The 12,804-nt window shown below is 55.8% G+C and overlaps 1 long non-coding RNA gene across 1 annotated transcript in view; it reads right to left on the bottom strand.

Moving 5' to 3' along the window:
* The window catches only part of LOC133276753 (uncharacterized), a 108,856-nt gene extending 96,380 nt beyond the window's left edge, over nucleotides 1–12,476 (bottom strand). Inside the window, exon 1 of the long non-coding RNA XR_009745988.1 lies at nucleotides 12,435–12,476. This is a non-coding gene — a long non-coding RNA (uncharacterized LOC133276753). The remainder of the gene's footprint in view (nucleotides 1–12,434) is intronic.
* Between the last annotated feature and the right edge of the window lie 328 nt (nucleotides 12,477–12,804).

Raw genomic sequence — 12,804 nt, 5'->3', positions numbered from 1 at the left:
CCCCTGCCCACTGCCCTCAGGGAAGGGTCCCCATCCCCCCACTCGTGGGCAGAGCATTAGAGGGGTCTCAGCAGGGTCAACCCCCCCACACTGACTCCCAGAACCCTGTGCCTGTCAGGCGGAGCTCTCAGCATCCGTCTCCTCCCGTGCCACCCGTGCAGCCCCTCGATGCTCCAGGGACAGGTGCTACTTACGAGGCAGGCACCCTCACGTTGAGCTGCCGGTCACAGGACAGGCGCCGGGAATTGGCACTGGAAGGCTGCCTGGGCAGGGGAGGAAAGGGGTGGGTGAGCTGGGAAACGTGGGTTTCAGCCCGGTTTGTAGCCTAGCACCCAAGCAAGGTCCCAACCCCCTGGCTGGTTACAGAAGAATGGCGGGAGGATGAGGGAGAGCAGTTGGAGGTTGGCTCCAAAAACCACCACCATCAGTGCGAACTACTGCCATGGGCACTCAGAGCACCATAGGAACCGGGGGTGCTAGCACGGCCAAAGTGGCAACGGGGCGAGTGCTGTCTCTGAAGCCACCACTGTCCCCATCACACTCACGTCTTAATGCCAGCCGCATTGTTAGCCTCTCTCGGCGGTGCCTTCTCCGTGACCTGCTCCAGACTTCTCTTCCACTGCTCCTCCAGCTGCTGCTGGAAAGGCCCCAGCTCCTTGCGGTCCAGCTGCAGGCACACACACTCCCCTCAGCCAGCGGCCCCAGCTTGGGGCACTGCGGCGCCCAGAGAAAAGCCAGGAGCAGGAATCCTCAGAGGGATACAGCCTTGGGCCACCAAGCCCCAGAGGTGCCAGTTTGGCTCGGGGGGGTTGGGCCACCCCTCACCTTGGAGGCCATCTCTTCCCGCAGCTGATGACGGACTTGCTGCAGCTCCTGCTCCTGGGCCTTCAAGCGGCTCAGCACCTCCTGGTCCTGATGCAGGGAGGAAGACGACAGGGTAGTGCCATGCAAGGGGGGGGTGCCTGTCCCTTGGGAACAGACCCGGCTTAATGGGCAAGTGACCACGGGCTCTCAGTGCCAGCAGGACATCTGCAGCACAGCTGCAATTTCCCTCCATGCTGCTGACTCGTACAACCCTATCTGGGGGGAGGAGCAAGGGGCTCTCCCCACATTTCACAGAAGCACAACCAGCTGCGGGGCAGGGGAGGTCCCAGCAGCCTCTTCCGAAGCCCCCCATGCCACCATCTCCATCAGCTCCTGCTTCAGCTTCTGAAGCGCGGACGTGAGCTGGGAGCAGTGGTGGGGCAGAGTCAGGGCATGGTGCCAGTGTCTTCCCAGACCAGGGGCTCTTCTTCTGCCCCTCCCTGCCCAAACCCCCAAGCATCCCCACGTGCCCCCTGGGGACTGCCACCGGCTCACCTTCCACACCTTCTGCTTTAAGTCACTTGCCAGGCCCTGCAGGGAGGACGCCTGGCCACGGAGCTCCTCAAGCTTGATGGCGATGCTCTCCTGGCCTGCAAGAACATGGGCCAAGGGGACACACTGTCAGTGAGGGGGTCTCACCTTCAAGGCCAGGCTCTGAGGGCAACGAGCCCCCGACCCAGGCTCTCAAACATCCCACCAGACCTCACAGCTCCCACCTTCCTCCTGCTGGTGCAGCAGCTCGGACCGCAGCATCTCCAGCTCAGCGCGGTCCGACTTGGTGGCTTGCAGCTGCGCCGCCTGCTTCTTTAGCTGATCATAGAGGCTGTGAAGAGTCTTGAACTCAGCCTCCATCATCGAGGTGGAGGAACTGCTGGAGCCGGAGGATTCTGACGATCCGCACGCCTCTTGCAGCTGGCCCATGGCCCTGGGATGCACACTGGAGCTAGGGGCTATTGGCTGCGTCCCTGCTCCCTGGAGGTCTGCCCAGGAAACCCTTTTTCTGGAACGCATCCCTGGGCTGCGGGTCTTGCTGGAAACAAGACAAGACTTTCTCCGTGGAGCCTTGGCCGCGGCGACAGCAGCTCCAACTTCTTTCTTTGATCTCCAGGCAGGGGTGGCAGCAAGAGAAGGCTTTCTCCATACAGCCCTGTCCTCACGGTCAGCAGCTCCAGCCCATCTCCATGAGATGTTGGGCTGACCACTGCGACTTGCAGACCTGCTGGTTGAGCTGGTGCTCTGAGCAGTAGGGGCTGCACGCTCTGTCCCTGGTTCCTTGGGACGCAGCGCTGAGCTTGCCCTGTGCAGGGTGTCCATGTCCAAAGTGGAGGACTTGGTGAGGGCAGACCGGGCTCTGTAGTCCTCCTGGGAAGAGGCGGCAAAGGGGAGCAGGTTTGTGGACAGAAGTGCAGCAGCAAGGGCAGAGCCAGGGCTCCCCGCACGGTCCCCAGCTCTGTCCCCAGCCGCCCCGGGCTGAACTCACACACTTTCACACTGCCCGCTCAGAGCCCCCTTCCCACTCCTCCCTCGCTGGGTGGCACCCAGGGTGATGGACACAGGGTTACGCAGGGAGGGGGCGATGGGCACAGGGACCCCAGCAGCAGCTCAGCAAGCCAAGCCCCTTCCCGACTGCCTCGTTCATGCCACCGATCCCCTCCGGGAGAGGCTGGGACAGAGCCATGTCCTAGGAGAGGAGGGCGGCGGGGGTTGAGCCCCAGGGGAGGGCCCCTGCAGACCAGGAGCTGGGTCCCCGGCCCTGCCCCTTGGGACACCCGGGAAAAGCCTGTGCCTGAGCAGCTCAGTGCCGTGCAGGGTGAGGCCCCTCTCCAGTACCCCGCAGTGCCGGGTTTAGCCCTGGGGCGAGCCAAGGAGACTGGGGGTGGAGATGAGGCCCATGAGGTGCTGACGGTGCCTCTCAGGTGCCTGAGGAGTGGACACGGCTCCCACCCATGTGTCAGGAGTGGGGAAGACAGGGATGGAGAGGATGGTGGGGCCAGAGCTCCAGGGCTGTGGAGCCCATGGGACTTGGGAGAGCCCCTACCTCAGAGCTGCTGCTGTCCACGTCTTCCATCTCCTCCAGCTGCCCCACACCGGCAGCCCTGGTGTAAAGTCGGGAGTTGCCAGCGGTGCCCTGCAGCAGGGCTGTCCTGGGCTGCCACCCGCCTGGCTCCAGGCGCTGCTGCCTCACATGCCGGGCCTGGGCCCTGACCCCCTGGGCAGCCTGCCCCCAGTCTGGGACAGGCAGGTCCCCAAGGCCCGTGAGCTCCAGCACAGCCCGCAGTAGGATTCGCAGCTGCATGATATTCACGCGTCCCCCGTTGGAGGTGCTGATGGCAGCGTCCAGCAGCTGAAATAGGCTGAGCGTTGCCATCGCTGCTGCGGTGTTCCACAACGGGAGTCTGACCTGGGGGCAGTAGAGACAGCGGGCAGCCGGCGGCCTTCCTCCTGCCCCTCCGCACCTGCAGCAGTGACTGAGACCACCCTGCCCCCTGCCCGCTATTTATTGGCCACAGCCCGCTGCTCCTCGATGCCCATTGGCCGAGTCCATTGTCCGTTTCCGGGCGACGCCCCGTTGCCATCCCGCAGCTCCAGCGCATCGCCTCGTGTCCCGGGCACACTGGCAGACGCACGAAGCCTGTGTTCCCTTTCCTTGGAGTCGCCGTTCCATTTCCATCCGCAGCCTTTGCCATCCCTCGCAGCTTTCTTCCTCTTTGTCCAAACCAAACGCGCTGGCAGTGCAAACACGAAGCCCAGAGCGACAACATTTGATTTACGCCTCTAAGATTACACGAGGTGACTTGGATTCAAACAGCCCGTCTTCATTCATTCTCATGACCTTGGCATGTCAATCCAGCAGGAATTTCAGGGTTGTTTCGTAACCCTCTGGGAAAACCTGCTGCACTTGCAGCCCCTTTCCTGCAGAGCAAGATGCTGTCCTGAGAGCACAAAGGAAAACAGTCAGTGTAGCAAGGAACAGGAGGGAAGGATGCACTTGATGTCATAATGATCTTAGATCTTAGTTGGTTGATGTGGTTGGAGGAGCCAACAGAGGGTGAGGACCAGAGGTAATTGTTTTCTCACTCCTTGGCAGGGACGGCTGAGTTAGAGACATGCTCTGCAGGCTACTCAAGCCTAAAGTAGCTGTTAACACTAGAGAATCGACAGTGTGAAAACGAGCTCATGCTGAACGAGCCATGGGCTAGATGCAAATTTGGGGTGCTTAAGAAGTGAAGTCAAAAGCTTTTTGTGCAGGCGACTCTCTCCGAGTCAGACCTCCTGCTAGACCAAGAGCTAGCTCGTGGATGCAATGGAGCAAGTCAGAAGGCACCATATGCCTGCTCTGGGCTTACTCTTTCCCTTTGTGATGCAGCCTTACCCCTTAACACTCCCCATTCAACCCGAGTAGATGACCTCAAGAGAGTTGAGTACAACCCAAAAGGACCAGTGACACTTCCTTTGGGGCTTGGTTTTCTGCTTGATGGCGCTTATGGAAACACCACTTTGTGGCACGTGGCCATTGCCAATAGGATACATGAGAAAACCCTAAATTCCAATGTTATGGATGCAGAGCTCAATGCTTGTTTTCACTATGACTTCCTAGACAGATATTCCTGTGTCCATACTAAGCAAGTGGGGACATTTGAAATGCGTCTTTCCAGGAGTATGTGAACAAGAGGCAGTGAGTCACAAACTGCGGTGAGCTAAACTCAGCATTCCCTTTGTTCTGTGTGCTTCTGCACCAACATGGCTTTGAAAGTGTTGTATATGGGCAGCACCCATCTTTCCGAGTAGGGAACAGGGAGGGCTGATGGGTCTGCAGGTCTAACTGGAGCAGGGTGAGACAATGAACCACAACAATGGGCTAATTCTTCACTGACGAACAAAGATCTTCCTCACACAGAAGCAGGCAGGAACCCATCAAGGAAATGCAGAAACCTGCATGCAGCCAGGTCAGACCTCAGCTCAGCTGCCTCTTTGATGCCTTTCCTATGACAAAGGTATTGCCATAGGACACTAAATTCACAGTGAGGATCCACTGCCAGGACCCATCCCTCAATGGGGGATATTTGCCAGGGCAGAGAAAGTAGCTGATGATGTTAGAGAAGCCTTGTGTCAAGGCAAGCTGCAGCAGCAGTCCACCAGATGGGTCTAACCAGAGGCTGTTTTGCTCTTGAAAAGCAAAAGCAGAAGTATCTGCTGGCACCTGCGAGGAAACCAGCCCAGCAGAACAGCTTTGTGCGAGATGCATCTGAAATCAAGACTGGCTGATAAGAGCAGATCCCATTAGTAATAAATCTTTGGAGGCCGTTTAGGTGTTTCTGCATGTTTAATTTCCTACCTACAGCTCTTTTTTCTTCCTTTCACTCCTTTATCTGCAAAAACTCTCTGTTTAAAGACAGAGCCTTCTCTGGAAAGGGACTTTTGACAAGAGCCTGTAGGGACAGGACAAGGAGTAATAGCTTTAAGCTGAAAAGGGTTAGATTTAGATTGGATATCAGGCAGAAGCTCTTCCCTGTGAGGGTGCTGAGGCGCTGGCACAGGGTGCCCAGAGAAGCTGTGGCTGCCCCATCCCTGGCAGTCTTCAAGGCCACATTGGACAGGGCTTGGAGCGAGCTGCTCTAGTGGAGGGAGTCCCAGGACCCAAAGGTAGTGAGGGAGAAGGAGTCAGAGAGCAGTCATGTCCGACCTCAAATGTCAAAAGGCAAGTCGATATGAAACCAAGGGCCAGATGTAAAAGACCCGGACAGTTACTCAGAATAAGACCAAAATAGAGGTCAATGCACTTAGGGCTCATTCTGGTAAATGCAGAGCTGTTGCCATCATTTACAGGATCCTGGGAGGTGAGGTACAAGAAACACAGCACTGAGCACATGATGCTTACTTCTGGTACCACTCCCACACTTCATTCCTGGGTGTGGAATTATAGAATGGAATAGTTTGGATTGGAAGGGCCCTTCAAAGCCCATCTAGTCCACCCCACCTGCAATAAGCAGGGAGAGCTAGATCAGCTTACCCACGGATATTCCCTGTGGAATGCTTTATTTGGAAAGCATGTTGAGTTGCCACAAACTTGCCATTAAATTCCGTGCATTTGTTTAATATAAACATTTCAAAAGGTAATTCTTCTGTAGTCTTAAATAAGGTAACACCCCTCGTTACTGCAACCTAGGGCAACTGCTCAGCCAGATTCTTTATAGAATCATAGAAGAGTTTGGGTTGGAAAGGGCCTTAAGATCATCCAGTTCCAACCCCCCTGCCACGAGCAGGGACACCTCACACTAAACCATCTCACCCAATGCTTTGCCCAACCTGCCCTTGAACACTGCCAGGGATGGAGCATTCACAACCTCCCTGGGCAACCCATTCCAGGGCCCCCCACCCTCACAGGAAAGAACTTCCTCCTTCCAGACAATCTAAACTTCCCCTGTTTAAGTTTCAACCTGTTACCCCTTGTCCTGTCACTACGGTCCCTAATGAAGAGTCCCTCCCCACCATCCCTATAGGCCCCCTTCAGATACTGGAAGGCTTCTCGGAGGTCTCCACGCATCCTTCTCTTCTCCAGGCTGAACAGCCCCAACTTTCTCAGCCTGTCTTCATACAGGAGGTGCTCTGTTGCAGAATGACTCTAAGAGCAGGACCATAGAGTTCTGGAGGACTGTGCAAGCAAGGCAGGGGGTGGCCCCCACAGGTGGCCGGAAACCGGACCTGGGAGGAGAATGTGGAGGAAGCTGTGGGGGCTAACCAATACTGTTATACCAAGAAGGAGTGGCTGAATACCACTCCTATATATGTGTGAACTGCGTCACAAATAAAGAAGTTGCTTATCACCCATATGGGGTTGGCCTGTCTGCTTCTCCTCGCCGCTTACAAATGGCGCCCGAACAGGGACGCGGACTACAGGGCCCTGGTCGCTGGGGACCCGGTTTACAGGGCCCCGACTAGCGAGGACCCGGGATACAGGGTCCCGGTCAGTGGGGACCCGGATTACAGGGCCCCGACTAGCGGGGAGCCGGATGACAGGGCCCCGGTCGACGGGGACCCGGATTACAGGCTCCCCACTAGCGGGGACCCAGAATACAGGGCCCAGACTAGCGGGGACCGGGAATACAGGGCCCCGACTAGCGGGGACCTGGATACAGGGCCCCGACTAGCGGGGACCCGCGATACAGGGCCCCGACTAGCGGGGACCCGCGATACAGGGCCCCGACTAGCGGGGACCTGGATACAGGGCCCCGACTAGCGGGGACCCGGAATACAGGGCCCCGGTTTAAAGGGGACCCGGATACAGGGCCCCGGTCGACGGGGACCCGGGATACAGAGCCCCAACTAGCGGGGACCTGGATACAGGGCCCCGGTCGACGGGGACCCGGAACGGCGAGTGAGCGGCGCCGGCTGCAGCGGCCGGGAAGCGCGGGCAATGCTGCTGCGGTGGCGTGATGGACCCGGGTGCTTGGACCAACCGAAAGAAATCCGCCGCTGGGGCGAACCAGACACTGCTGCATCGGGAGGCCGATCCGGAGACCGAGGTTACAGGACGACCCAGAAGAAGACGATCCGGAAAAGGCTGGCCATGAAAATGGACCGAGAGGTAGCCCTGGACTTATTACAGTGCTTTTTATAAAAGCGGGGAACTGAGCCCTGAACGTTTTGCAGTGCTTTTTATAAAAGCGGGGAATTGAGCCTGAGACTCTAAAGCAGCTAGCAGGTCTACTGGCTGTAGGGAAGGCTAAGGGAGTTTTTTTGCAGATCCTTATACAATATTTGAGGAGAGTGAGTGGCGAAAGTTTGGTGATGAACTATTTGACTCAGTGCTTAATGATTATAAATAGGCAAAGAAACTCGGTAAACCACGGAGGGAAGTAATGAACTGTATCAAAAGATACAAGGCAGAAAAGAAAACTGCCGCGGTAGCAACGGAGAAACTAGGAACAGACGTCCCCGGTCGGTTGAAACCGGGGGAAGATTACAACTCGTTTCCCCCAACTCGCGCGAGCACAGGGTTCCCCCCCCCCCCCCCTTTTCTTCCCCCCTTTTCTCCCCCTCCATCAGAAGGTGCCGCGGAGGAGGTGTAACCCCCTGCTTCCCCACCACCCCAGTTCCGAAAGTAGGGACTTTGAAAAGGACAGAGAAAGTATATTAGAAGGGATACGTATGATAAAAGTCGAGGAATCCGAAAGAAAGAGGGCGGTGCCTCGGCGCCGGATCGATTGCGGCGCCACTGTGAAGCCCGCAGTAGAAAATAGGGATCATGCGCGAGCGGGAGATTTAAAGGAACCGCGAGCCTTTCCAACCCACTATGCCCTAGAGTGAAAAAAAATTTAACTCAGTCACGGAGGAGCCAGGTCTGCAGATGGCCACATACCGAACGAGAGGCATCTGATAAGAAAGACACAGCTGCGAGCAGCGGAGACCCCGAGTTCAGCGCAGGATCAGCCCCCGAATCCCCTGAATCCGAGCCAGATCTATATCCTCTGCTTCCAGACCCTGACTCTTCATCTCCCGGGTCGGTCTGCTCAGACTTACTGGCCCTGGAGACGCTCAGCTGTAACAATGGGTAACCAAAGATGCGAACATCACTGGGGAATTTTCTGCAATGGGCATCTTTGCAGATCCTGTGTTTACTACACAGCAGGGGGCTAAAGAGTGGGAAGCTCTTGATCTCAAAATAGTTAAGGAGGCCTGACAAACAGTGACCACGTATGCGTTAAAATCCTCTTATACTCAAGCTGTATACGTTATGATTTTTTCCTTGCAATTGACAGGGGGAGCCCATACAGTTTCTCTGTGATACTCATGTACTAGAAGTTGGTAAATATAAGTATGTCCAGGTTTCTATCAACCCTTGGAGACCTCTGTAGATACTGCTGGCCACTTCTTCCAGCACAGGCAGGCTACCTGTGTCGGAATGAGTGTGCATTTTGGTCAGTATAAAAGCCCAAGCCTCATACGATGTGGGGGAGGCAAAGCCTCTGCGGGGACGCCCGCTAAGGTTGAGCCTGCCACCTCGCACTGCAGTGATGCTTCTCGGAGCTGGTTTGCTGTTAGTCTCCACAGGGTCCTTGTGCCACGTTCTGCACGTGGGACTGTAGTGGGGAAAAAAAAAGGGGGGGGGGGAGAGAGTAATGATGTTACATTTAACTTTAACCTGTCTAACCTGTCTACTTCTGAAGAACTGATAACCTGGGGGAGGGGGTATATTTGTGTCCTCCTGCCTACAGGTCCATGGTGAATGCCTGCAAAGTTTGTCAAGCCTTCCCATGAGCTGGACAGACGAATGGAAAAACCTGATGCCTCAGCTACAGGAGCTGACCCTGATTACCCCAAGCAGAATGAGATAGAGGAAGAGAAAGAACAAATAACTGCAAAACATCACTTGGGGGCAACTGAAAAGTAACATCCTGAATATGTGTGCTTGTAAAGTAGCTATTATTAGAGGTTGTGATTTTGTGTATAAAACCACCTGTATTTACTAGCTAGTTGCTAGTAAGAAACTGCACCTTGTATTGTATAGATTGGTCACTTGTAAAAGAGTTGTTAGAGTATGGAAATTTGCAGTAGCTGCTAGAAAATGCTAAGGCAAAAGCTAGAAAAATTTTAATACAATGGTAGTGTTATAAAGCAGGTGATGGAACAAATTAAGAGGGGGGAGAATTCCACTGGTAAGAAATTTCTTTGGGTGGTCCCTCGCTGTCATCAGCATCTTCAACTGCTGCTGCACCCTGTAATAGTTACTCTGCTAATGTAAATGTGTGTGTGCCTTGCTGTAGTAGCGACTTGTCACTGGATAAAGCAGGTGAAACTGTGCCTTGACAGCAAGGTGCAAGGACTGAGGCTGACCAAATGCCTGCTACCACAATCAAGGGCAAGACTGGGTTGGCTTCTGTGTTTGCCACCAAGAAGAACCTTTAGCTCCGCTGCTGGCTGCAACCCAGCAGGCGTGGAGCGGTGGGGACACACGTCATGCCAGACCTTGATGTGAAGGAACAGAGAGCTATACAGCCTGTTACCGGAGAGCCATACAGCAGAAAAAAAGGGCAGGACCAGGCAGTCTCTGGTTGGCATATGTTGGAGACATAATCTAGCCCAGATCCCCTGCTCAAGTAGGGTCACCCAAACCATATATAGAACATAAAGGGGGAAGATGCGGAGACAGTGTTCTCACGGGAGAATGCATAACTGGTACATAAACTTTGAATAGTCCTGAAAGATACAGCAAGGCCATGAGAGGCCTGAAGAAGCTTAAGCAAGCAAGATAAGAGGCTGGAATTCACCAAGTTAATGAGAACTGTGGACTGTTGGCAAGCTTTCAAGGTTGAGTTCTCACACCTGTGTTTAACCAATTATATGTTAGTCACTAAGGGTCTTCAAAACATGTATCCAATCATAATATGCCAAATCACTGTAAGTGCTTCAGCCGGGCCTTGGCTCAACTAAGCAGACTGGGTTGCTGAGTTGCTAAGCAAATCCTACATCGAAGGCAATTTATGATTTGTTTTAATGTTGACTCTGTAAGACATGCAACACTGCAGAACCTTTTGTTGTTGGAACAGGGACATGGATGTGAAAAGTTTGTTGGAATGTGTTGTATGAGTCTCTGATTATGCTAATTCGATGCACGCACAGCTGAGAACCCTGGCTCAGCTTACCCAGCAATAGTAAATGAGCAATATCCTAAGAATAACTAGATGGTTGTCTTCACGGGGCATTACAGGTTGAGTCAAACACTGTTTAAAAGTATTGCACTTATGTATCATTGATTGGGTTAATCATAATAGCTATTAGACATGTTTATAGTTGTGTGATAAAACAGGTGAACAGAATAACCCATAATGCCTTGCTTGCACAAAGAAAAAGGGGGGAATTGCTGCAGAATGACTCTAAGAGCAGGACCATAGAGTTCCAGGCCAGAGAGTGCCAGTGGAGCGCAGCAGCTTGGTGGGCACAGGTGCTTGTATGTGGGGTGGCCAGGGGCTGCTCCTGCAGTGACACGTGGCCACAGGCCAGGGATGCTGCCGAGCCCTCCTTGTGTGTGATGGGGAGTTTCCGAGCCAGGGTTCCACACTCAGCCCACACAGGTGCTTGGGTGAACATGAAGAATTATTTATTGGCTGCTGGGCCCACAGGGTGCTAGGGCTTCAGCGGGGGACGCCCAGTCGTGCGTGGCTCCTGGGGTTTGAGTTTGACGGAAGGGGGCAGGAGGGGCTGGACGAGCCGCGGTGCCTGGGGAAGGCTGCCCTGGGTCGGGTTCCTCCTGCCTGTACCCTCCTTGCCCTTGAGCACAGGCTGCTGCTTGTCCTGCCGGCGGCTGGTGTTGCCCAGAAGCTCGGTTGCATTGTCACCATCCTGCTGGGAAGGAGAGAGGGGTCTGGCTAAAGCACGGGGCAGTATTGATCATTCCCAAGCAACCCTCCACACGCAGCCCTCCTGGGGAAACTGAGGCACGAATCCCCCCCCATCCCAAATACTCAGCATCACACTCCCAGCCTCATTTGCCCCCTCCAGATCCCTTCCTTCTTCATCCCTACCTTCCTGTGGAGCACAGCGGACGGCCTGAGAGTCCGTGGGGTGCTGGGTAAGACAGGCTGGGGAGCAGTGTTCTGGTCCCCGCACTGCCGCGGCACGCTGGGGTTCCAGCAGCGAGCCGCCTGCTCCCTGCAGGATGGGAAATAGGGGGACTCAGCACCCAGCACTGTGGTCTGCCAGGGTGGGGGACAGGGCGTATGTGGGCAGCCTGCCCTGGCACCCACAGAGCCTTCTATCCCCACCCAGGGAAGAGCTCTCCCGCCAGGGCAGGGCCACCCTGCACCCTGGCAGGGGATGGGTCCCAAGTCCCCTACCTCTTGCTTTCCCCTGGTTTGAGGGAACGAGGAATTTTCTCAGTGACGCGGGAGGTCAGCCGTGGCGCGGGTGGGATGGGCATGACGGGCCTGTGGAAACCAAGAGCCACCGGTGGGTGACAGGGGACAAATGATCCAGCCCGCCTCAAGGCAGTGCCCCAAAATCCATGGGCTTTCACCCTATGGCATCCCCCTGCCCACTGCCCTCAGGGAAGGGTCCCCATCCCCCCACTCGTGGGCAGAGCATTAGAGGGGTCTCAGCAGGGTCAACCCCCCCACACTGACTCCCAGAACCCTGTGCCTGTCAGGCGGAGCTCTCAGCATCCGTCTCCTCCCGTGCCACCCGTGCAGCCCCTCGATGCTCCAGGGACAGGTGCTACTTACGAGGCAGGCACCCTCACGTTGAGCTGCCGGTCACAGGACAGGCGCCGGGAATCGGCATTGGAAGGCTGCCTGGGCAGGGGAGGAAAGGGCTGGGTGAGCTGGGAAACGTGGGTTTCAGCCCGGTTTGTAGCCTAGCAACCAAGCAAGGTCCCAACCCCCTGGCTGCTTACAGAAGAATGGCGGGAGGATGAGGGAGAGCAGTTGGAGGTTGGCTCCAAAAACCACCACCATCAGTGCGAACTACTGCCATGGGCACTCAGAGCACCATAGGAACCGGGGGTGCTGGCACGGCCAAAGTGGCAACGGGGCGAGTGCTGTCTCTGAAGCCACCACTGTCCCCATCACACTCACGTCTTAATGCCAGCCGCATTGTTAGCCTCTCTCGGCAGTGCCTTCTCTGTGACCTGCTCCAGACTTCTCTTCCACTGCTCCTCCAGCTGCTGCTGGAAAGGCCCCAGCTCCTTGCGGTCCAGCTGCAGGCACACACACTCCCCTCAGCCAGCAGCCCCAGCTTGGGGCACTGCGGCGCCCAGAGAAAAGCCAGGAGCAGGAATCCTCAGAGGGATACAGCCTTGGGCCACCAAGCCCCAGAGGTGCCAGTTTGGCACGGGGGGGTTGGGCCACCCCTCACCTTGGAGGCCATCTCTTCCCGCAGCTGATGACGGACTTGCTGCAGCTCCTGCTCCTGGGCCTTCAAGCGGCTCAGCACCTCCTGGTCCTG

This window comes from Pezoporus flaviventris, unplaced genomic scaffold (genome assembly GCF_033815535.1).
Source record: "Pezoporus flaviventris isolate CSIRO_AGI_PZ_B2104156 unplaced genomic scaffold, CSIRO_AGI_Pfla_v1 ptg000046l, whole genome shotgun sequence".
NCBI lineage: Eukaryota > Metazoa > Chordata > Aves > Psittaciformes > Psittacidae > Pezoporus > Pezoporus flaviventris.
This window is presented reverse-complemented; position numbering and strand designations above follow the sequence as displayed.